This window comes from Nyctereutes procyonoides, unplaced genomic scaffold (genome assembly GCF_905146905.1).
Source record: "Nyctereutes procyonoides isolate TBG_1078 unplaced genomic scaffold, NYPRO_anot_genome, whole genome shotgun sequence".
NCBI classification, from domain to species: Eukaryota; Metazoa; Chordata; class Mammalia; order Carnivora; family Canidae; genus Nyctereutes; species Nyctereutes procyonoides.
Window position 1 is genome coordinate 9798820 of NW_026575136.1, and position 27459 is coordinate 9826278.

Consider the following 27459-nt stretch of genomic DNA (forward strand, 5'->3'; position numbering starts at 1 on the left):
ATGCATCAGCTTGCAAAGGGAAGATGCTAGCCAGCACTGGCCCTGGGAATGTAACCCTGTTAAACTACTTTAAGAATGTCATCTGCCTCAAATACTACAGTAGGAGGCAATTATTCATTTTTTAAAGGTTTTATTTAGTTATTCATGAGAGACACACACACACAGAGAGAGAGAGAGAGAGAGAGAGAGAGAGAAGCAGAGACACAGGCATAGGGAGAAGCAGGCTCCATGCAGGGAGCCCAATGTGGGACTCGATCCCAGGTCTCCAGGATCATGGCCTGGGGTGAAGACAGATGCTTAACCACTATGCTACCCATGTGTCCCGGCAATTATTCATTTGTAACATGCAGCTAATTACCCCTGTGTTAATTTAGACTCACTTAAATAACTTTCTAAAGAGCTACTTTCTGAATGGTACAGAGAATAAACTGGTAGATACCTAAACATTTTATTGCATATGAATACAGCTTCATATTTTGTGAATGATGCTCTCAAGGCTTTTACTTAATTCCAAGACCTCAGTTCTACTGTATCCCAGGACTCTTACAAAAGTTTCCTTTCTTGAGACCACAAGACTGAGAAAGTAGTAAATTTAGTCGGGCAAGTGTCTTCTTACACAGGGACTTTGTCCTGATACCCTTTCTTCAAAATTCTGCAATATGAATTTCCTGGTCTATATAGCATTCTACTAACATCCAGGCTTTGTGAATTTTTTAAGGGACAACTCTAAGTGGAGTTGTTCAACAACTTTGTTTTATAAAAGATCTTTGAATTCCACTGCAGTGTATTTACCTGGTTCACTACAAAGTTTGCTATTGGCTGTTTAAAATATTTATCCAAGGTTTATGGTTATTCAACACATAAATGCCTGAAACATCTAATTGTGCTTAATTTGATTCCATTAGTGAGACTATTCCTTGTTGGGGAGCCACAGTCAAATGCACGCCAAAGCACTTGAGTATCACATCACAGAAAAGAGTCATCTGATGACAAGAAAAGCAAAAGGGAAGCACTGTGAGGGCAGGTGGAGAAAGCCTGGGCAAATGCCTTAGTTGTGGTAAGCGCTGTGCTCAATCCTCACATTCAACTAGTGCCAGGCAGCAGTCAGTTATTATTGATTCCACACAGAATTCATTCTCCCTGAGAGTTGGCCAGAAACAAGGTTTATTAAGCCTTACATCACTTTATCATCAAGGTTAACTCCTCGCTCTAAGGGCCATTAAGAGAGCTTTATTATTAGTTTGTAATTTTGTATGTTTTAAGTGGAATGACATTATTTTGCCCAAGTGAATAAAATGAAGTACAGTAATTGTAATTGCTATTGCCAGACTCCATAGCGAGCCTCATAGGATTTTCCAAAAGTAAAATGACAATGCATCATCATCAACCTGGCTACCATCCTGCCATGACAAATCCTGGAATATTTCCAACATTCTCCAACAATTCTTGGGTGTCCCTGCATAAGATATACGACATGTCAAAGTCCAGATTCATTACCTTTCTACTTCTTTTTCCCTTCACTACAGGACAATCCTTCATCATTGACTCATTTTTTAAAGGAGTCCTCCAGTTAAAAATATATCAAGATCTTGCCACAAGATTTCTTGACACTGACTCATTATTTTAGAAAAGAATATATTCAAGGAAAGTAATGGGTAGTAATAATGGCCAAGTGACAAAGCACAGCACTATACACACAAGATGAATAGCATTGACATAAGATGATAAACTAAAGTACCTGAACGTTCATGGTGATTAAAATCAATTTAAGCGAAGTGGAGTTAGGAATTAAGGTGAACCCACACATTACCAAGAATCTGAATATAACAAATTCTTAATGCCTTAGGCCAATATTACCTGGTTCCTGTTCTAAGAAATAATGTTATTACTTGCTGCTTGTTCCTCTGCCCATTGCCCTGCATATTCTCTTGCTTCATATTTGTCTGTATGCATGCAACACACATAATATATATACACACATGAGAACACACTTGAACCAGTCAACTTGACCACTGGCTCTTGCAGAAACATCGGCTTTGCAATGAAAAAGACACCAAAATAGAACTAACTTGAGCCAAAATGTGGACGCCACACATGATAAGGCCATTCTTACAGAACTGAAACATAGTCACGTGACTGGGAAAGGATTTTATAAGGCAATCACAGAGGAAAGTCCAGTTCCTTCACACATGGTAATTTGATTTGAATCAAGTCTTTCCCACTAAAGTCTGCTTGCATTCAGCTAGATGATCTGTTGCATACACCTGTGAAATTAGTCTCAATGAATAACAAGCTTCATACAAATAGCATTTGGCATCTGTTTTTGGAACAGGCATGGAAACTTTCTGCTTCATTCTCCATAATCCTCAAGGAGAACACCAAAGAACTCTGAATGTCCTTGATTTGAATGTGTTCAATGATTGGTGTAATACAAATGTCTACTGAAATAAAGGAAGCAAAAAAAAAAAAAAAAATGACCTGCGAGACCACTAACTTATATCCTTTTGGTTTGATTCAAACTACAATGTACTTTCAGAATTTCAGAGTTAAAAAAATCATGTAATTCATCTGGTTAACCCCTTACCACTGTACATGAGGAAAATAAGGCTTAGTGGGTTTAAAAAATTATTTGATTAAAGATAATTTCAAAAGCCATATATATATTGAAAGAGGCCCACATGTACTAAGCAGTCAAAAATTAGGCTCTCTAGAATCAATTATGGAGTAGACTAAGCACAGTTAACTTCTATACCACGTATTAAATACCCTTACACTCATTTATCTTCTTTTTTTTTAAGATTTTATTTATTTATTAATGAGAGACAGAGAGAGAGAGAGAGGCAGAGACACAGGCAGAGGGAGAAGCAGGCTCCATGCAGGGAGCCTGATGCAGGACTCGATCCTGGGTCTCCGGGATCACACCCTGGGCTGAAGGTGGTGCTAAACCGCTGAGCCATCTGGGCTGCCCTCATTTATCTTCTCTTTAAAAAACATGGCAATAATATATACTTCACAAGATTATTATGAGATATATATAAAATAATATCAAAGAGACCCATAGTTTAATAACTTGCAGAGAACAGAACCCCAGATAACTTCTTCCTCTTTCTGTTTAACTCACGTTAGGTTGAATTTACACTATTTTTACCCTCATTAAGGCATTAGATTAGGTGCATTTTATCACACCTGTTTTCACTGACTTTTATATTTCAGTAGAAAATATGTAATATTATTTTGGGGGGAATGTATCTGTTTTACATAAAATGTTAATACCTTTTGTATTTTGCTGATCTAATCCAACTGTATGTAGTAAAAAAAAAAAAAAAAAAACTTTCCTCATGAGTAAATTTGATTTTTTTTAACTGTGGAATTGTGTTTCATAGTTTATATTTTTTTCTTTTAAATATTTTATTTTATTTGTTAATGATTTTTTTTTTAATTCAGAGAGACTGAGAGAGAGAGAGAGAGGCAGAGGGAGAAGCACGCTCCATGCAGGAAGCCCAACGTGGGACTCCATCCCGGGTCTCCAGTATCACACCCTGGGATGCAGGTGGTGCTAAACTGCTGTGCCACCGGGGCTGCCCCATAGTTTATATTTTCTAGGATTATGTAGCCAGTCTCTAATTTTAGACATTTATTTCTAGACTTTTCAAGTTTCTTGCCCTTACCAATTATGTATGACCCAACAAATATTTTTCATATACCTTGTTGTATAAAAGTTCCTGAGTAGAAACCAAATATCCATTATTGGAACCAACACAACTCAGTTATCTATTGTTGGGTAACAAATTATTTCAAAAGCCTGTGGCTATACACAATATACACAGTAATTATTTATTATTTCTCATGGTTTCTCTGGGTCAAATATTTAAACAGAGTACAAGGGCGATGACTTGTGTCTGCACTATTATGTCTAAGGTCTCAGCTCCAAGTTCTAAAATCAAGAACTAGAATATATCTGATGGTTGAGGCTAATTGTCATTGGAATACCTACTCAAGTCTTCTCAGTGTGACTTGGACTTCTTCACAGTGTGGTAGCAGGGTTTACAGAGCAAGCTTCTCAACACAGGGAAAAGATCAGAAGAAATCTGTATTGTTTATCACAAGAGAGTTTCAAAAGCCATGCATCATCATTTTCATTACATTGTAAAGGTTGTGATATTCACACAGATCTGTCTAGTTTCAAAGAAAGTAAACATAACCTTACTTTTGATGGAAGACATCATCACATTGGGACAGCTATATTTTGGAAAAATCCTTCTACAATGAAAGGAAATGAGATTTAAATTTCAGTAGATACTGCCAAACCATTCTCCAAATTGGCTTCACTATTAATATTTCATGTGACACTTAAAACAAGATAAACTTTAATTCACATTTGATTTCTATATGTTAAAAATATAAACAAAATATGTCACACCTGAAGTATTTCAACCAAGACAAGCATTAAGTCCTATTGCACGGAGAAGGAAAAGAGAGAGACAGAGATAGAGGGGAGGGAGAAAGCCAGGGAGAGACTCCAATTTTTCTTTTTAAACAAAACTCTCAGGATACAGATAGTTAACACAATCTTTTTATCCTCGGTTTCCTTATTTGTACAACTGAGATAATTAATTTAATCTCCCTCAAAATACTATTATCAGACTGATGTGAATTAACTAAAATAATTAATGTATACATAATGATGTATATAAAGCCCTCAGCATAGTAAGCGCATAGTAAATGTTTAAACTTAGTGTTCTATGCTTATAATTTTATCATAATAAATTTTATAATTACTCCCATTGTCCTTTTTCACACTTTTCCATTTTCCCACGCATTTTTTTTCAAAAGACTAACTTAATTGCCCTATCTCCCTTTCAATAGCCTTTATATGTGCAACCCAATATAATCTGATTATAGCCCTATAAATATTTTACAAAAAATAATTTTACTAAGAACATTAACAATCTCTCATTTTCTAAATTAAATAAACAATATTTAGTCTTTAGGGTAGATCTCTTTGCTATTTCTGACACTAGTCATTTATCACTTTTTTTCTTAACATGTATATTTGTATATAGGCAGATATGTATAGATTCATGTTTACTCCTTTAAGGAAATTTACAAAGCAGTTAAATTCACTTTGTTAAACAAATTTTTAAAACAACATGTAAATAAAAAGGTAAATATTTGAAAGGTACTATAATTGTGCCTAAATGTAGTAAGCACTACATTATTTTTGTTACTATTTGTTATTATTACAAGAAACAAACTGATTTCTTACTCATTGCCAAAACCACACAAGCCAAAAGACAATGGAGTAACATCTTCAAAGTGCTATAAATAAATAAATAAATAAATAAATAAATAAATAAATAAATAAACCAAAAATTTATACCCAGAAAAATTATCCTTACAAAAAATGAGAGTGGCACCTGGGTGGCTCAGTTTCTTAAGGGTCTGCCTCTTGGGTTCTCCTCAGGTCATAATTTCAGGGAACTGAGACTGAGGCTTGCATCCATGCTAGGTACAGGGTCTGCTTGGGATTCTCTCCTTTTTCATCTTCTTCTGCCCTGCCCCTGCTCAAGTATGTGCTCGCTCTCTCTCAATCTCTCTCTCTGCAAATAAATAACCTTTAAAAAATGAAAGAGGTATAAAAATCTTCTCAGGTAAAAAAGGAATTAAAAAGTGTATTCAATGCCAGAACTCTTGCATTACAAGAAATGTTAAAAGCAGTTACTCAGGAACAAGTATGTTATAAGGCAGAAATTTGGATTTACACATAAAAAATGGAAAGTTCAAGAACTACCATAAGTGAAAGTAAATATATAAAGTTATTTTTTTAAATGCTCAAAAAACTTACTGCATAAAGCAAAAACAGAGGCAACAGTAATATATGTACAGAATATACATTTTTCTCAAGCACACAAGAGACATTCTTCAGGACAAACCATATGCTTTGCCACAAAACAAGTATTAATATAAAAAGATTGAAATCATAAATGGCCTCCAATCATAATGGAATGAAACTATAAATCAATAACAGACAGTAAATTGGAATATTAACAAATATATGGAAATTCAACAACACATTTGTGAACAACCAACAAAACAGAGAAATTTCAAGGGAGATTAGAAATTACTTTAAGACCAATAAAAATACAACATACCAAAATACATGGAATGCAAAGAAAATAGTGCTTAGAGGAAAACTTGTAAGGATGAATGACAACATATAAAAACAAGATCTCAAATAAATAGCAAAATTTTGCACCTAAATCAATAGCAAAATTTTACACCTAAATTATCTAGAGAAAGAGGAGCAAACTAAATACAGAACTAACAAAAGGAAGGATAGAATAAAGATTAGAACAGATATAAACAAAAAAAGATAATAGGAAAAACAGTAGAAAGAAAAATGAAATCAAACGTTTATTCTTTTAAAAGATCAACAAGATTGCCAAACCTTCAACTGGATGGTTAATAAAAACTAGAAAAGGTGCAAGTAACTAAAATTAGAAATGAAAGGGGGGTACACTACTACTGACCTTACAGCAGTTAAAAAGATTGTAATGGAATAATTTTATGTCAACAAATGAGATAAAAAATAGAAAAATTCCTAGAAATATACAAACCACCAAACTGGGCTAAAGAAATAGGAAATCTGAACAGACCTATAACAATGAGACAGACTGAATTAGTGTTAAAAAAAAAAAAAAAAAGCCTCTAACAAAGCAAAGCCCAGAACCAGATGGCTACAATTGTAAATTCTACCAAACATGAAAAGAGGACTTAAGACCAATTCTTCTCAAACCGTGCCAAAAAATATGAGAAAAGGGAAGGTTTTCTAATTTATTCTATGAGACTAGCATTATCTTGTTACCAAAGTCACATGAAAAGAAAACTACATAGAGACCAACATCCTTTATGAATAGAGATGGAAAAAAATCCTCAACAAAATGTAAGCAAACTGGATCCAACAGCACATTGAAAAGGTATAGACCATGAAAAAGTGGAATTTATCCCCAGATGCAAGTGTGGTTGAATATAAGAAAATCAATCAAGGTAATATACCAAATTAGAATGAAGAAAAAAAATAAGATCATTTCAATTAAAGCAGTAAAAACATTTGACAAAAACAAACTCTTTAATGATGAAAAACACTTAGAATACTAGGAATAGAAGGACAGTTTTCAAAATGATAGATTACATCTATAAAAACCCACAGCAAACAATATATTTAGTAGTGAAAAACTAAAAGCTTTCCCCCTAAGATGAGGAATAACAAAAATATGTTTCCCATGCTCTGTTATTGAACTTTGTACTGGAAATTCCAGCAACAAAAATTATGCAATTAAAAGTAATAGAAGGCATTCAAATTGGAACAGGAAAAGTAAAGCTATCTCTTTATAGATGATATGATTCTATATTAGCTATTAGCACTAGTAAATGGATCCAGGGCACAAGATCAAATGCAAAAATCACTAGCAATAAACAAGCTGAAAAGGAAATTAAGAAAACAATTCCATTACAATAGCATACAAAAATTCAATTCTTCCCAAATCATTCCAGAGGCATTATCCTGGTATGGAAACCAAAGGGATTTTACAAGAAAGAAAACCACAGACTAATATGCCTCATAACCAGATATGTACAAATGTCGTTTAAAATACTTGAATTCAGACCAAATAATATAAAAAGGATAATATATAACATTCAAGTGGGAGTATATCTCTGGAATCCAAGGCTAGTTTAACATTAGAAAACAAATTATCATTCAATGTAATGCCAAACTAAAAACACCATGAACACTAACAAAAACATGTGATCATCTCATTAGAACAAGCGTTTGACAAAAAATCCAGTATTTGTTCTTGATACAACTTCTGAAGAAAGTAAGGATATACCTGAATGTCCTAATCCTGATAAGGAGTGACAAAAAAAAAAAAAAAAAAAAAAAAAAAAAAAAAAAAACCAAAAAAACAAAAAATCCCAAAACCTTATAGCTAATATCATACTTAATATTGGAAGACTGAAATGCAGTCAGGAAGAAGAAAAGAATGTCCACTCTCAGCATTTCTTTTCAAAACTTAAGTGGAATTTCTAGCCAATGTAATAATGCAAGTAAGAAGAGAAAGAGGCACCCAGTTGGAAAAGACAATTGAAATTGTCTTTATTGATAAATAACATTATTCTCTATGATGAAAATGTGGGAGGATATACTTCAAAACTACTAAATGACTTTAGTAAGAATGAAAGGATATAAGATCAATATGCAAAAACAACTGAATTTTTATGTACTAGCAACAAATAATTGAAAATTGGAGTAGAAAATAACCATTTACAGTAGATCCAAAAGTATAGCATATGCAGGGATAAATGTGGCTGTAAGTGTGTAAGTTATATACACTAAAAACTACAGTTTTACCAAAAGAAAGTTTTTAGAAGACCCAGAAAAACAGAAAGAGAGATCTTACTCAATAGTTAGAAGCCTCAGAGTTTTTAGGATGCCAAGTTCCCTCCCCAAACTGATGAATAGTTTCAATATAATTCCAACATTCAAGAAGACTTTCTTTGTAGAAATTGATGGGCTGATTCTAAAATTCATACATGTTGTGACTTTGTGAAATTAACATTCAAGAAGAGTCCCAAGATCTAATGGTGAGCTGTGGGTTCAACAAATCACTGAAAGAAAACTAAAACAGGAAAGTATTTCACAGACTCACAGATACATACCTCAAAAGGCCACAATGGGAAGGTCAAAGCAGGATGAAGGCAAATAAAGTGGCAAGACCTGGAGCATACACATTTCTTAGGATCCCTGCCTGGTAGAGCACTTAGAATTTTGAGGCTAAAGCTGGATTGGTCTATTCAAGCCAAAAAAAAAAAAAAAAAATGAGGTTTTGGTAAGTTCTGTGGAAATTTCATCTAAAACATACAAAAAAGGAAGGCCTTGGGCCCAAAGACCTATGAGTAATAAGCATAAGTCAATTACACCTCAATAACACAGAAGAAAGGAAATCGAGTTTCTATCTGTATGCCTACACGTAAAAAAACGCATGCTAGGGAAATACAAAGTAGTAATCTTGCAATTCCCATGTAGTCTACAGAAACAGAAGTAATTGTTTATAGAAAATGAAAAAGGAAGCATCCATATGGCAAAGACAAATGAAAGCTGGAGAGAGGTTTTACTGGTTCTCAGTTTCTCATTTTAGTCCACTTCTGAGACCTGTCTGCATGCATTACCACAAACTCCAAGACATACTCTATTTCCTGTAGCATGTTCATTACCAATTCATGTATTTGCATTTATTTTATTTTTGTTGTTGAAGCTAGCACAAGTAGGCTTCTGTTCCTTGCCACCCAAAGTATTCAACAATATAATAACAACTACATCCCCCAGGATACTTGAAGCTTGACCGTCAGTCCCTTTTCTCCTATAGGCAGATCTACAGAGGAAGCCAAATTATAATTAGCTCGTTTGGTGATGTGGTTGCAGCACAAAAAGGAGTTAACTAAACTGAAGTGTTAATAATATCAGACTCACATAGCCTTATGTTTTAATGTCATAATAACAAGGCTTGAGCTTGCCAATAGAATTGCAATAATCCAAGTCTATTTTTTAAGGCTCTCTCCTGGACATGGCTTAGAATAATACTTATTTCCAACATTGTCCTCTATGAATAATTATTTCTATCTTCATGGCTGATCTATATCCATTTTGACACTATTTTTTTAAGTACAGGGACATACTCTATCAAGTTTGAGTTGTATCTTATGAGTGACTCTGCTCCTCTTTTCCCTTATTTAATAAGTGCTGATTTTCAAAATACTTGAAAAAAAAAGAGTATTTCCTTTATTCCCAGGTTCTTCATAGACCCTCTCCCATTATTCCTAATTACTGATAACAATAATTACACTAACTGGTCTTGTTGCCAGAAATAATTTTGAAAATTTTGTGAAAACTCTTCAAATGTGCAACTCTATTACTGATATAGCAGTCAAAAATATTACTTTAAAATATATTTTGAGGGAGCCTGGGTGGTTCATTTGGTTAACTGTCTGCCTTCAGCTCAGGTCATGATCCCAGGATTCTGGGATTGAGCCTGTGTCAGGCTCCCTGCTCAGTGGGGAAGCCAGCTTCTCCCTCTCCCTCTGCCCCCACCTCCCTCTCTCACTCATGCTCTCTTTCATTCTCTCTGAAATAATAATAAATAAATAAATAAATAGTAAATAATAAGTAAATAAGTAATAAATAAATAAATAAGAACATATTTTTGCCTGTGTATTGTAACATGGCTTTCCTTATAAGAAATGTAATATCTTTTTTCTTGAGTCTCTGCTTGTCATTTAGCTACTAGAGGATAAAAGGCATTAGTCTAAAATATACATAAATAACTCCTACTGACACTGACCAGGAGTCCTAACACTTTGGTTTGACTACTGAGCCTGTAAATATTATACGGAGTCTGGGAAAGGGTGGCAGCTATTCTACAACAGATGGATGGATGGCTGGAAAAGGTATTAATAGACAATGAGTATTTAGGTAGTCTGTAATTAAGTAAAATGGTGATGGATAACTTGAGAATGAAAAGTATCTATCCTCAAGAGGTCCAGATATGTAAAGAGAGTTAAGAAATATACCTGCTCCATAGGTCCAGGTCAAATAGCCTATTAGTAACCCAGACAAATAAGCAAGTCAGTCAATGGCGAAGCTTCAAGAAACCTCAGAGAGTTTGAAACTGAGAAGATGTTTGACCAAGTAAGAAATGTTAGGGTAGAGATTAGCCTAGTCTAATAATGGGTCAAAGAACATAAAATTTACTCTGCAGGACATATTTTGTTCAGAGAATACCTGGAGCCAGACCTCTTCAGGTCTGACCCTGAGCCATTTACTGACCGCATGACCCTGTGCACCCATCTTTGTCTCAGTTTCCTTATTTGTAGAGTAGGACATTAACTATGCCTCCTTCATAGGGGTGTTGTGATGATTAGGTAAGTTAAAAACTGAAGGCATTTAGGTACCTGCTATGTGTGGTAATAAGCTATTATGATTGATACATGGATAAACACTAACTTTTTTCACCATTGCAGAAGAACAGGCCCAGGTTTAAGTGGTCACACGTATTTATGTAGCACATTGCATCATCTGGGTATATGGGGAAAATGAATAAAAGAGCGTGTTTCTTCTATAAGTCCTTCCTTGATGCTGAAATATTCTCTAGTCTTAATTGACTTACTTACCTATGACCGACATGTCTTTTCCTGTTTCTTGGACAATTCTGCATCTCAAGTGTACTTTTTTTTTTTCCTCAGAAGAGATCTAAACACCTTTGCTTTCAAAAGATTAATTTACATATTATCTGCCAGGAGGAATTTCCAGCCTCTTTAGAGATTAATAAAATGTCTTTGCAAAATTAATAAAAATACTTCATTATTAGCTAAACTCTGTACTAAAGTTTCTTCCTGTCTTTCTAGCACATTTCATCTTCAAAACAACATAATGAAACAGTTATTGATACCATCTCTGGTACATAGAGAAAAAGTTTGAGGAATAGAGAGGTGAAAATCCCCAGTCAACTTTCTACAAGGACGCAAATCCAGAATTTCAACCTACGAAGCCTGGCTTCACAGAGACCTTACTAGTTACCAGGTTCAGTGTCAAGCACGGATGTTGCCAAACTTCACCAAATGCGATAAAAATCAATTCAAAACTCAATAGGACCCAATCTGTAGTTGGAAGCTTGAAAGGTCCTTTCATTCAGCATATTTATTCTTAGTGTGCTGGATTTCAGGTACCAAAGAAGAAGATACTATAGATAGAATAATAAATAAGCCAACCATATATAATAAGGGCAGAGATCAAAGTTAGATCCAGAAATAAGGTATGCAGGTATTAGTCTATTTTTCTTTCCTCAGCAGATAGTCAATCAATAGTTTTTGTTCAACACGATGAGTAGTTACTGTATAGACAGTGCTGTTTCTAGGGCTCTGAGTAAAGCCATAGAGAAGGTCAAAACATGGCCTTAGGCTTCAAAGGTCTTACAATTTAATTCAAAATAATTACAAATATTAAACATTAAGTGGGAATATACTACATCACTGATTTTAAGATGTCCAAGGAAGAAAAAAATATATGAAAATGTGACATTGCATGTCCTTCCCAACCAAATAATAACAGTATACAAAAACAGAACTGTTATATTTTGTTGTTTTATTTTGTACCTAAGTAATACTTGGCTTGAATCAAGAATTTCTTGGCTAAACAAAGTCTAAAACCACTATACTGTAAATCCGTTTCATTATTCACAGTTCACAGATCAATACACATTAACTGAGACAAGTCTCTTCCTTCTGTGTCTGTGAATCCCTTTCACGTGAACCTCTCTCAGTACTCTGGTTTAAGGGGTTTCCTGAAACCACTTGTCAAAAGTTAAGAAATGTTTTCCACTGCATTTTGTACCCCATGCCTCACTTCGATCCTCATTCAGATTACAAATTTTCTTTAGATAGAATGGAACAGAAAATCTAAAAATCCCTCCTCATTTTTCAGCTCTATTTGCCAATCTACGAATCCCACCATCCTGAGTTTGGTATAAGAAAAGCTATGTTCAAGTGACAACATATAACTGATACAACAGAAATTAAGAATTGCACTGCTCAAAAAAAAAAAAAGTTTTCATGCATGAAAAGAGGTACACCTGAGTATGGCTACATTAATTTTATAAAATTATCACTTGACAAAAAGAAATGAGAGACAATATGGGCTTCAGATTCAAATATATTTGGGTTCAAATTATAGATTTTCTAATTAATCCAGATAACATTGGACAATCTATTAACCTCTAATTGAACCTCAGAATAGGGTTAATAATACCAAAATAATAGATTATTATTAAGTTTAATGTCAAATTACCTACTGTATAGGAAGTGTGAAAACAACAAGAGTTCTAGTCCCTTATTTTGGGAAATAGAATGAAATATGGTATCCTGTCTTATTTTACATATTTGAACATCATGTATTTTATTTTTATTCAGCAAGCAGTTACTGATAAACTATTTTTATTGGCATTGATTTTTATATTGGGGCACAAAAAAACTATTCTCCAGTAAAAGACCCCAATAATTCTGGTTGCCTGATTGGTGCAAAAACCTGCTTTCCCCAAAAGCCTGAGTCAAATTTATTCCAGTATCACCAGGTGCTAGCCACCAGCATCCTCAGACAATTTCCTGTACAGCTGGAATTCTCATAAAAAGTATCTGCTGCCTAAGTGGTATCTTTTTATATCCTATTTCCAAGGCTGTTCCCACTCTTATACCAGAAGAACATTGAAGAACTGGGTTCCTCTCCTGGAGGATATTCCACTGTGCATCCAGCAATGTCAAAATCCCACTTTGTCGTTCTTTTGTATTAAAAGACAACAAAAGACTGCTTGCATCTCTTTAGCTAACCCTTAAATTATATTTCTCTAATAAAGCCTGTGAACTTACTCATATTAAATGATATCGTCATGTTTATTTTTCTCACCCTTCCACATAAATGTATAATAAGCTATGGCTTTTTTACTGAGTAACTTAAAATATTTAGATAATATAATGTGTGTTAAAGGCATTACCATGTACTTCTTAAAAAAAAAAACACTAAATGTTTTAGATTGATTTTTGAGAAAAGGCAATGCTTGATTTTCATAGTGAATCTGAGTCCTTTCATAATAAATAATTGGCAAGTAAGTTGTGGCAGCCGGGAATGAAAAAGCTATATGTGATCACGGCCAGTATTTCTGCCTAGCTCCTAGAGCCCATCTGGGGTTCTGGTATATTTTAGAAATGTTAGAGACTGTTTTAGTTTTAGTTTTCGTTTTCATAATCTTGAAAATCAGTATTGATTTAATGATGCTTGCTGATATCAGAGAAGCTAGCAGTGCTGCATTGCAAATCCAACTCAAAGCAGTAGCTAGGACATGTCTTTCATTACATTTGAAGATTATTTCTCATTCCATACCCTCTACTATAAGAATTGAGAGTTTATGAGGAGATATAGGAGAAACAAATCTTTAAGCACAGCCTTTCCTATAACATGGTGTTATCTGCCTTTATGTGTTTCTATCAGGTGGTTTTATTACTTTTCCGTGGAAACTTGGCATCTTATGATCTATAGCAGCTTCTCCTTAGCCCTAGAAGTCCTGAGCTAAATTCAGCCATGCCACTTAAACAGTGTCCCTGAAGAAGAAAAACAATAAAATTATATTTTATTACATAACCCTAATCTTTCTAATTAATATTAGATAGATTTCTGCTGGCTTCTTCAATTCATAGATTTAAAAATATATGTAATGTTAGGCAACTATACTCTATCTAAAATGAGAAGAAAGAATGCAGATATTAAGACATTGCCAGGTTTAAGATTTGTATCTCCACTGGCCAACTAAATCTCCTATGGAAAGAAGTTAGAATAAAATTGGTTCTGAAGTAAACACAAAACACTTTACTCAAAACAGATCTTAGATGTAAATGTAAAAGCTAAAATTATTTAACTCTTAGAAGAAAACACAGGAACAAACCTTTGTGACTTAGGATTAGGCACTCTTCTTAGATATGACAATAGAAGCATAACCCACCAAAGGAAAAAACAGGTAAATTAAACTTCATCAAAACTTTGGTCCAAAAGGATACCATCAAAAAGTGAAAAAAATAACCCAGATAATGGGAGAAAATGTTTGTAAATCATATATTTTATAGTGGAATTGTATCAAGAATATAAAAAGAACTCTTAAAACCTAAGAATAAAAAAGGCAACTCAATTGAAAACTGAGCAATTTGACTATACATTTATCCAAAGAAGATATACAAGTGTCAACAAATACATTAAAAAGATGTTAAATAGGGATCCCTGGGTGGCGCAGCAGTTTAGCACCTGCCTTTGACCCAGGGTGCAATCCTGGAGACCCGGGATCGAATCCCACGTCGGGCTCCCTGTGTGGAGCCTGCTTCTCCCTCTGCCTGTGTCTCTGCCTCTCTCTCTCTCTCTCTCTCTCTCTCTCTCTCTCTCTCTCTCTCATGAATAAATAAAATCTTTTAAAAAAATGTTAAATATTATAAGCCATGAGGGAAATATAAATCAAAACCACAGTAAGATACCACTTCACATATATTAGGATGACTATAGCTAGTAAGACAGACAACATAACAACAGGTATTGGCAAGAATATGGAAAAATTGGAACCCTCTTACATTGTTGATGGGAATGTAAAATGTTGCAGCTGCTTATAAAACTTATTTTGCAGTTCCTGAAAATGTTAAAGATGGAGTTATCTATCATATGATCCAGCAATTCCACTCCTACTATATCACTGAAAAATAAAAACATAAAAATGTGTACTCTACACAAAAACTTGTACAAAAATATCTGTAGAAGCATTAACCATAATAGCCAAAAAAATAAACAACCTAATATCTATTAACTGATGAACAAATTAATAAGAAGTGGTAGGTCCATACAATGGAATAGTATTTAACGATGAAAAAATGAAGTACTGATACAAGTTGCAACATGGATGAACTTGAAAACATTATGCTAAGTGAAAGAAGGGAGTTGCAATGGGCCATAAAGTATATGACCTCATTCATGTAAAATATTCAAAAGAGGCATATCTTTAGAGATAAAAAGTACATTAGAGGTTGCCCAAGTCTGGGGGGGGGTGGGTGGCGGTTGGAGAGAAATAGAGAGTGACTGCTGATAGGTATAAGACTTCTTTGGGGAATGATGAAAGTGTCCTAAAATTGAAGCAATGGTTGCACGGCTTTTGTTGTGCAAAACATTATACTAAAAACAAATAGTATACTTTAAAAGGCAGATTGTATGTTTTTTTAAAGATTTATTTATTTATTTATTTATTTATTTATTTATTTATTTGAGACACAGAGAAAGAGAGAGAGGCAGAGACACAGGCAGAGGGAAAAGCAGGCTCCATGCAGGGAGCCTGACGTGGGACTCCATCCCAGGTCTCCAGGATCACGCCCTGGGCTGAAGGTGGTGCTAAACTGCTGAGCCACCTGGGCTGCCCAGATTGCATGTTTTTAAAATTATATTTTAACAAAGCTGCTGAGAAAGGTCAGGGGTAGGATGGCATTTGAATAACTGGACAATGACAATCTCACTATTACTGTAACGTCGAGTCAGAACAGAAAGCAGGCTGCAGTGTCTAAGGAAACCAAAAAGGCCTAATCCCTAGGATTTGGCCAAGATGTTGCTACACTGTTTAGGAGTAATAGAGCTTGGGCAGGATGAGGCAGCTTTCAGAGAAGACACGTCCAGAACTGGTAGGTCTGTATATCAACAAAGTCTTTGCTCAAAGAGTTTTAACCATCCCTTAAAATAAGCAGGGTTCCCAGTTTTCCTCCTGCTGAGTTCAAGAGTAAATCATAGGTAAAAGCCAATCAAATTACCTGTCATGCCATCAGAGGCAGATAAATTTACCACTGAATGCGGCAACATGTAGATAATACTCCAGTAGACATCATGGGAAATGCGTATGCCAATATGAAAGGGAAGCAGAATTTTTAAATGCTGTCTAGCCAGGACGTGTCATATTACTGACAATGTAGAAAAGGTCATTGGCTATCACCCTGTGACTCTTCGATGATGATCATTATTATTATTAAATGCATTTTAAAGATAAGGAGCTCAGAGGGAGCTTCTGAGCACTTGATATACATACGTGTACAAAGACACCAAGTAGACAGTTATGGACATGTCTGATGTGCAATTTTTAAAAAATCATCTTTCCTATAAAGTAATTTATGTTATAATGTGTAGTATGTATTGTTTTAGATCTGATTCAAAAGTTAATAGTTACATATTTTCATTATATCAATTACTTTGGATATAAAGGAGATGATTTAAAGTATATATTTACATACACATGCCATCAAGGAAGTATATTGAAATGAGCTAATTAAATGAATACTAAAGGGAACTGATTATAAACATTGAAAAAAATTATCAAATAGAGCTTCATCAGGAGAATACACTCAATCTAAAAAGAAAATCTTTCTCTTGTTATTAAGCTATTGGCAAGATTTAACCATAGCTATTCCACAGGGAATTATTCAGAATTGATTATTATTCCTCGTTACAGTTCTTAGAGAAGACCTGCTTATGGACACACTCTACCTAAATCAGAGTTGTTTTTACCTAAATCTTTGTACTGTTTTCTTTGGGAGATTTCAGTGGGTTTTTAAAAAGTAACTAGATTCACTAGGCTCAGAGACGAAATTATCAGTTGTCTACAACAGTTCTCATTTTTCTTAAAATCATAACCCATTCGGTATCTTAAAAACAGCAACATTAATTTTAATTTGTCATATTGTAGGGTATAAATTGAGTAAATGTTAATAGCATTCTTCTTGAGTAATCAGTTCTACATGATTAACCTAAAAATTGCCAAAACATTGTTTACTCTTCATTTGTATCTCAAGAAAAAAAAAGCATGATGAGTCAGACAGAGTTGGATTAATTTACTTTCTGATTTGTATTAAAACTTGCCACGATGATTCATAATCATTTTACTTGATATTTATCCTGACAAAACAGCTTAATTTTGAAAGAAGCTCATTGGAAAATAATTCAGGGGCAAACAGTAGTCTACTTCATAACACAATTAAGTTGCATGGAAAATACCTATTTTTATAATATTTATTTTGTTTTTTTCTGGTCTCTTCTCCATTTAATAAAAAAAAAAATGGAGAAAGTACAACCTCTGAAACCTTGCAAGCACTCTCCTTTGAAGACTTTTTTTTTTTTTTTAATAAAATCAAAGTAGGTAGCTTGTGGTTTTAACACCATCTAGTGGGCTTCTTTTGTGACAGCAAGTAAAAACTAAAGAGACAAAAGAAGCAGGACATAAACTAGGCCATTGAACCTTCACCTTTGAAACTTCCCAGGATTTTCTTATGAGTGTACATTTAATTTACCTACAGATCCACCTTGAAGGAAACATCTGATTATGTGTTTCAATTAAAAGAAAAAAGTCTTAATTTGTCGTTTCTTCTTATAAATGAAGAAACTAAGTGACCACAAAAAAATACCTTTTTGCATTTCAAGACTTTTGAAAATGAAAAACACCTGCAAAAGTCTAAAATGATGGTGTTTCTCTTAAACAAATAATTCTTACCATAGACTATTCAGCAATACAATAGAAAACAACAACTCTAATGAAATTAGTATGGTGGGATGTTAAAAACATAAAACTCCTTCATCTTGTTTCAAAAGAGTAAGATTTTATCACAGCTGTTTAATAATGATGAACATGATGTAACAATTAATAATTTAAAGGGCATATTATAAATAACAACTGGGTGTTTTAAAATTCACCATGGCAGGGATCCCTGGGTGGCGCAGTGGTTTGGCGCCTGCCTTTGGCCCAGGGCGCGATCCTGGAGACCCGGGATCGAATCCCACATCGGGCTCCCGGTGCATGGAGCCTGCTTCTCCCTCTGCCTGTGTCTCTGCCTCTCTCTCTCTCTCTCTCTGTGACTATCATAAATAAATAAAAATTTAAAAAATTAAAAAATAATAAAAAATAAAAAATAAATAAAATTCACCATGGCAAAGGGCGGATTGCAGTCACCTTACTTTCTTTGTTTCCAAGCTATCTGGCATTGAAATAAAATGGAAACTGAGGGAACATAGTGTATAGGTGTTCAACCCTACTCTTCCATTACATACAATCTTTGGCAAGTATTATAACAACTGATATATTCAAATCTGGATTACCACAAATAGTTTCTTCATTTTCAACTCATAACAAAATTGAACTAGTCTAATGCAGACTTTAAAAACCTATTTCAATTTCTACCATAATTTACTTAAGTATCTATACTCCATTATAACAAAATCATTTTATTTCATATTACCAATGAACTCCAGAATATTAAATCCCACATTTTTTAAAAGATGTCACTCTTCCTAACTGTTAAAAAAGTATTTGATACTTTGAAAATCGCCAAATTTAAAAAATTCATTCTTTCTTGGTTTCTATGAAAATATGCTTTCCTTAATCTCCTCTTTTTTCTCTTCCTCAGTGTCATCCTCTATCCTTTTCATGTAGATAAATCAGTTTCTGTGGCCCTTGATTTTCCTGCTACTGGGACTTAAACTATCACTGCTATACAAGTGACACACATGGACATAATTACTGGTCTTCTCTCCTCACCAATATCCTTGGTGATACTGTTTTTCTCAAAGCCTTGTTTTTCTCATTGCCTTAAGTACACATGTATTTGTCCATCTAGGCCACCATTTCAAAGTCAGCTTATAAAATTATTTAAAATTATAAAAAGTCAGTATAAAATCATGTTCCAACCTAACAATCTACTTTTCCAACATTATTTGTACTTTCTACTACTTGGAAAATATTGTTTAGAATAACTATTCTCTTTAGAATCAAATTTACACTTAGAATTTAAGCACCACACTCTAAGGAAATGCTGTCTTAAGAACATTTCATGCTGAACAGGTAAGACTATATACTCTTTCCATAAAATCCACTCATCTTGTTGTGCCTGAATTTGATGTCATCTCTTCTGAAAAGTTCCTCTTTCTCCTCTACGTATTGTCCCATTCACCTGTGCTTAAGGATCTAACTGCATCAGCAACGTCTCTGTCATGCTTCCACTGAGGTGAACTTGATGAGTACAAGCATCTGACACCAAAATTTAAAACCTAGGCAAAGGTTTTCATCACCATTGAATTCATCACTTTTTTTAAAAGATTTTATTTATTTCTTCATGTGAGATAGAGAGAGAGAGAGAGAGAGAGAGAGAGGCAGAAACACAGGCAGAGGGAGAAGCAGGCGCCATGCAGGGAGCCCAATGTGGGACTTGATCCTGGGACTGAAGGCAGATGTTCAACCATTGAGTCACCCAGGTGTCCCATCTCCTTTTTTATCACCATGGAATCTAAGATACCATAAAGATACCATACAGTGCTCCACCTACACCATGTCCATCCATTCAACTAATATCTGAATTCTTTCTGTGTTGTAGGCACTGGACATAAGTTAGATAAACACACCCACACACGTGCAGAAGTACTTCCTTTCCTTATGATGCGGCCTACTGTAAAAGATGTATACTCAACAAATAATTACATAAATAACAATAGTTAATATTTACTGGATGTTCAGCATATGCTAGGCACCTTTATAAGAGTCTAATAAATAAATACTTTCAACACCTAAAATAATTCTATTATGTAGATATTATTTTTCTCATGCATAAATGAAAAAAAAATTGAGGAAAGATAAAAGAACTTGCCAAAGGCATCAAGCTTATAACTGTCAGGGTCAGGATTTCAATTTTGGTGATGTAACCACAGAGACTGCACTTTTAACCATTATGTGAGTGGCCTATTTCAGTCTCAATTTTGCATTTTTTAAAAGAAACCTGTTACTTGTCTAATGTTGATTTAAAGTAACAGTAAATACTTGCTCAGAATTATGTTATTTGGGCAGGGCTCAAAGAAACCAGTTTGGTTATCTTCTGATAGCATCATCTGGCCTATAGCTAAAAGATGCACCTTCAATCGAGTTTAGTTACACAGCTGGTAAGTTGACACTGGCTGGGAGCTCAGCTGAGTCTATAGAATGTAGCCCTCACTTTGTTTGTCAGCTGGATCTCTTGGTTCTTTCCACATGGCCTCTCTAAAACCCTAGCTAATGCTTCCTCACAGCATAGTAGTGTCAGAGCAATAGAACTTCTTATCTGATAACTGGCTTCTGAGAATATAAAAATCAAAATTTCCAGTACTTTCTACCACTAAGTCTAAAATTGACATACCTGTGCTGTTTTCTGTTTGTTAAAGATTTCTGCACCAGTCCACATTCAACGGTGTGAATGCCAGGTGCAGTTCACTGAAGGCTACCTTGTGTCTATAACAGCAAATAAAATTGAGATAGCAAAGACTAGAGGAAATATAGACGATGCTAGAGAATTTTAAATCTCAGAATTTAGTGATATCAATATATCGACAGCTCATTTATTTAGCACTGTGTTCATTCATATTGGAGATACAAAGAAAGCATGACTACAGCTCCTTTCCAGAGTAATTATTCCTACCAGCCTCCAACACACAATTTTACAACTTTTGAAAAACACTCATGAAAGAGTCAGTAATATATGCTGGTATACATTCTCTTATTAACAGGTGTACAACAGGCTTTCCTCTAGAAGCTCATATAGATGAGCTAGTAACACACACCAGAGAGACAGAATTGATGTAAGTAACTTGAGAGCTACATTATTTGTCAAAGAAATGGGAACCTATTCGCTGAGGAAGAAGTTAACATAAGCTAATCATGGACATGGACATCAATAAATACGACAAATGAAGGAAAAGGCAGAAAAAAAAAAGTCTAGCCCAGATTTGTTGGTGGTAAGGTTTGAGAATATAATGGAGATGTTTGGGTGTAAGATAACAGACATTAATAAAATCATCATTGACCCCCTTAGGAAGAGGACTTAGCTTTATAGTGCTCAAAAAGCCAGGGAAGTGGTTACATGACCACACAGTAGAACCTTACTGAGCTACTTACCTACTTATATAAAGGGTATTTTTTTCCATTTTATATATGAGAAAAATGGGAACAAATATATATGAATAAGTGAAGTTCAGAGATATTTCTGAGAGATCCCAAGTTTACCCAAGCTCTAAAAGCTAGAAAAGGGCAGGGATGAGATTCAAACCCAGATCTACTAATTCCAAGTCCAGATTTCATCTGGCTATAACACAATGGCCTTTTAAGTGGATGAAGGAAACCCATGAAGGTGTTTTAATTTCATGGGAGGATTTCTATTATTCTTTAAGCATGTTTAATAATTGTTCTAAATGTTCTGATGTATCATATTTGATCTCTAGTCTCCAACAATTTAAAATGCAGTTTTGGAAAAAAAAATGTACGCAGATATCTATAAAATAAGGTCATATAAGATAAATCTCACATAAATATTACAGAATCGTGGGGGAGTAGCTTTCTTTCATAGAGCTAATGTGCCAGAAAACCACTGAACAGTCCTGCTTAAACCACCAAAGGGCTTTCTTGGCCATTTTCTATGTGTCAAATTGTAAACATTTGGACTTCACCTGTGAAACTTCTAGACTTGCCATACTGTCACCAAAAAAAGCATCATACAAAAAGATCTAGGCTGAATATGATGAAGTGATTGATCTAATACAATGAAAGCTAAGACAAAAGCACAAGATAAGATGTTCTATAGTCCAAGCCTTGCACAATTTATGAAAGTTTTGCCATTTGGTCATTTCTGTGATACTGACTATAAGAAAGCTTCTATACTGGGCCCCAAGTGAAGAAGAAAAGGTGATAAGAAGTCACTATTATCATCTTGGATATGAGAAGAGACACAAGTCATACCCTCTGGAAGGCACAGTGAGTACAATGGTCAGCCAGTTCTGCCTAAACTTTTGAAACTGTTCAAAGAAAAATAACTTGACCATCAGAGGGATGAAATGATAGTGCAATATCTTATTATAACTTAAGATATGTTGTTGAGTTAAAACTTAGCAATTTTTAAGTCCTTCTGAATAATGTCTATTTCTTAACACTGTTTTTCTTATTGTCTTCTACAAAGAGCTGGGTAAATAATGGAGGGCTTGAAAAGTAGAAGAGTTTCTCTCTTCATACCATTCATCACTAAAATCCCTTAAAATATCCAATTATATAAGGGCTCAGTAAAGGTAATGTTTCCATAAATTCTCAAGGAAGAAAAGATTTTCATAGGCAGAGGCGATAACCAGGTACTATAGACTGAATATCTAGGTCCTTCCAAAATTTGTATGTTGAAAACTAATCTCCAATGTGATGGTGTTTGGAGGTGGTTAGGTCATGAGGTGGAGTCCTCAGGAGTGAGATTAGTAGCCTTATAAAAATGACCCCAGGTTGCTCCTTAACTCCTTCCACCATATAAAAATACAGCAGAAAAACAGTCATCCGTGAGCTAGGAGCTCAGACACTGAATCTGCTAGCACCTTGATCTTGGACTTCCCAGCCTTCATAACTGATAGAAACAATTGTTTATCAGTCACCCAGTCTATGGTATTGTGTTATAGAAGCCCAAGAGGACTAAGACAGAAATTGAGAAAACAAAAAAAGATATGAAGTTTACAAAGCTCATTGTTTTGGGGAATGTCCATTAGCTTGTATTAAGACTTTGCTTATTTTTTTATAGACAAAATATATGTCATACAGCAAGAAATGTAGATATAGCCAGAACGTGAAATATAAGGAACCTTTCTATAGGTAATGGGCAGTCCCTTGATAACAATGTGGCATGGTCTTAAATATATTTTAGGAAAATTTGTGGAAAATTAACTTGGCATGAAATTATTGCAGAAGGTAAGATATCAGAAGTAGAGAAACCTGTTAGAATAGACTGACTACCATGGCCCGGCCTAAACAGTTCACTACTGAAAATAGGTAAATCTTTGGAAATAAATGGATAAATAGGAGATCTATGGATGAAAAAATAAGAAATTAATAGGACTGACAGCTCTTCAAGAGAGTGAGAAGTGAAGAGAAGAAACAAAAGGGCTTAAGCCAAGGGTGAATGACAGAGAGGAAATTACAATGAACAGAAGAAACTGGAATGGTAAAAGTAAAAGCAAATTTGGAAGAGAAAAGGAATAGAGATAGAATAATGTTTCCTAATTTTGAAAGATTGGCTTGGACATCTATTTGGAAATATTTTATCAGCATCTGGAATTTCAGAACTGGAATGTAGGAGAGAGATGAAGGATTACAGTGTGTGACTTCTTTAAGGAAAAAGAATAGAAGGATTTAGGTAAAGAAGAAAGGGAAGAAGATCTAGCAAAGAAACAGATTATGAAGTAGAAGGAGGCTGGAAGAGGGTCAATATAGGACTAGTGGGGAGGTCCTTTTTTCAATACATGAATCAATATTCATTTCAGCAATACTGTAATTGGATCTTCATGCTCAGAATTTAAATTTCTCTAAAACTCAATTGTGTTATATCAATATGTTTCATCAAAAAATTTAAGTAAATGGGTCAGCTTAATTTTTTAAAAACCTATAATCTTTGAAAGGAAGTGTTGCTTTGTTCTAGCAATGATTCTTGCCAAAATTAGTTTCCTTAAGATTATAAGTATTCTAGAACTAAAAATAATTTGCACATTAAAATTTAAAAAAATCTATATATTCTAACAAGGGAGAAAAAAGTTTTTAAGCATATTGATTTTAAGCTATAATTATAATTTGAGAACAATATTTGCCTTTGAACTAATTTTAATTTATATTGTACCTAAAATAAAAGTTTTCAGGAGAACTGAAGAAAAAATTTTCAAATCTCCGTATTGTATTCTAGAAAAGTAAAAATATTTTAAAGGTCATGATCTCACCTAGAATGATACATTCTACCAGAGTTAAGTACTATGGACATTATACTTGACTCTTCAGAAACACTATTTTTTAGCTCATAATATCAGGTAAATATAACATTTTTCAGTTATTTTTTGCTTAGGCAGTAGGCGTATCTCCATTTATTCATTCAAAAATGTTTATTGAGCACTTCAGATGCATCAGTAAAGGAAACAGAAAATAAATCTCTACTCTCTCATTAAATGTGGTAGTTCAGACAATGAGGTTGAACCCAAACTCTAATTTGACCTTATAAAATGTGGAGCATTTGCTGTTAAACTTATCAGTGTATTTATGCTCTGTATGTCTAAAAATCTTGTTTTTTTTCTCCCTCAGAAAATCCATGTCTTTCAAGTGTGAGGAAAACCAAATGACCTTTACTCCTGTCTACTTGAATAATACTTGGACTGTTAATTCTCACTAAAATCTCCTATGCTCTACTACTCAAAAGTGGACATACTTATTTTTTTTAAACTCAGATTATAACAAAAGATAAAAAATAGATCAAATTCCAAACAACTGACCACTGAGATCCTATTTCTGAATTTCTGAACTTTGTCCTTCCTGGAGGGACCATAGATTTTGCACCTAATTAAATAGAGACTGAGTAATGGATTAGTGCTCTCAATGATTTTCTGATTTAGTAGACTAACTGAAAATTTCCACAGGGCAGAGTGCAATTTACTTGTGTGCCCCAATTAGCACTGCTAACTGGGGCACAAAATCGGCATAAAATTGGGCCCTGATTTTGTATCAGCCACCATTCAGAGAATGGCAAATAGCCAACAAGACTTGGAGGAAAGTCTTTAGCATCCTTCTTTCTCTTAATTGTTAAACCACACAGTAGTCCAGTGTTATTTTTATAGGAAAGTTTACAGTTTGAGGATTACTGTGGATTATCAAAGGGGATGTGGTACATTAAGAAAGGTAAAAGAACTGAAAACCTTATACTGATAGGGAGATAAAAGGGCAATTGAGGCATTGGGAATTGTCTAGAAGTTCTTGAGTGCCAAGCTGAATCCCAATAGCAGGTTCTTTTGCAGAAAGAAATACATTAAAATGTTGTAAGTAATTTTGCACCTGACCAAAAAAGAACAAAAACAAAAAACAAGCATAACCCTTGTGCCGTGTTTCCACAGATTGGTTATGAGAACAATGTAGCCCTATAATGAAAATGTCTATCTAAGCTTTACAGGTTTTCTCTGCCATTTTTAATCATTTTTCAGAGGCCTGTGGATCCACATTTAAAGAATGAGAATTTTTAACACATTTGTTTGCCATTTGAAAGCCCAACATTTTCTTTAATCTAATACTGCATTTCCTGCTATTTATTCGTTTAATAATAGGCTTCAATACAAACACATAGTAATGTTACCAAAAGGGCAAATGTAGTAAATAGCCTTATGAAGAAAAGTCTGCCAGCTTTTCATAATGCAAATTGGGAATCTTGTTAAAACATGATTGTGCATAGGACCTTTACAGAATAAAAACAACTCTTCTTCAGAAACCCATCTTGACTTTGCTTAAATTATATTAGAGCAAAAGACCAATTGTGGCTCTTTCATTAGCCTCTACCCTGAACTGCCTCTCCTCTGTGGATTGCTGCGGGCACTGAGCCAGTGCTAATACAGGTTGGTGGTGTTTGTGAATATAGGCAGAGCAAAAATGAAGTGGCAGGCTTATGAAAGCTTCCGTTTAGGGGAACATGCAGGTATGGCTCAGCTATGGCCTCCAAATTTACCAACCATTTTACATACTATGACACTAACACCCTACCTCCACACCAGTAGGATGAGAGCTTTGCAGTTCTTGAACAGCCTAGGTAGTGCACTGATATTTTGTCATGTACATTCTTTTTAGTGTGATGGATGCAATTTGCACTTCTTCACACTTTTGCGTTGTAATTGCCCAATAAATGTCAATGTTAAAGTGAATTACCATCAGCAACATTATATAAAAAACTGTTTAGAACACTTTGGAAATTTGTCACCTCAGGTACTTATAAACCAAAAGTATAATATAGTTGAAAAAGATTAGATTAATCCAAAGCAAGACTGAGATGATTCACTATGTTCAGTGCACTACTCCAAAGATTGTGGATAAGGTAGTTGCTCCTTTATTTGTGGCAAAAAATAACCTATTAGAATCAATAAAGAGAAAGGTAAATACATAGTAAAATTCAGAATATTTCCATATTGTTATATGGTGTGTGTTAACCCACCAAACTATAGTATAAAAATTGAAGGACAAAAGTATTAAAAATAGCTATAGCACCCATAATTTGTTAATGAATACACAATATAAAAGAGGTAAACTGTGAAATCAAAAATATAAAATGGCATAGCAATAAAAGGGTAGAGTATTTGTATGTAATTGAAGTTGTTATAAAACAGAATTTTATATCTATATGCTGTTTTATGTAAGCCTCAGAGAACCACAAAGCAAAATATATAGTAGATATGCACACAATGAAGAGAAGGAAATCAAAGTATACCACTATACTACAAAACATCATCAATTCACAAAGAAAGATAGCAAGAGAGGAAGAAAGGAACAAAAGAACTACAAAACAGCCAGGAAGCAATAACATGGTATTAGTAAGTACCTACTGATTAGTAATTACTTTAAACGTGAATGAATTAAATTCTCCCATCAAAAGTTGCATAGTGGCTGAATGAATTAAAAACAAGATTTAACTATCTGCTGCCTACGAAAGACTCACTTTTAGGATACACATTGGCTCAAAGTGAAAGGGTGAGAAAAGATATCCCAGGCAAACGGAAAGGGGTAGGCATACTTAGATGGAATAGACTAAATCAAAAACTGTAACAGAGACAATAATGTCATTATATAATGTTAAAGGGGTCAATTTATCAAGAGGATATAATAATCATAATATATATGCACCTAATATTGGAGCACCGAAACATATTAAACAAATTCTAACATGTATAAAGGGAAAAGACCACCACTGGTGTATAGACAACAATACAATAACAGTAGAGAACTTCATTATCCCACATTCAAC

At 34.3% G+C, this 27459-nt stretch overlaps 1 long non-coding RNA gene across 1 annotated transcript in view; it reads right to left on the reverse strand.

Annotated features, from left to right (window-relative positions):
- The window catches only part of LOC129495520 (uncharacterized), a 332901-nt gene that overhangs the window by 87634 nt on the left and 217808 nt on the right, over nt 1-27459 (reverse strand). Inside the window, exon 2 of the long non-coding RNA XR_008661540.1 lies at nt 5400-5615. This is a non-coding gene — a long non-coding RNA (uncharacterized LOC129495520). The remainder of the gene's footprint in view (nt 1-5399; nt 5616-27459) is intronic.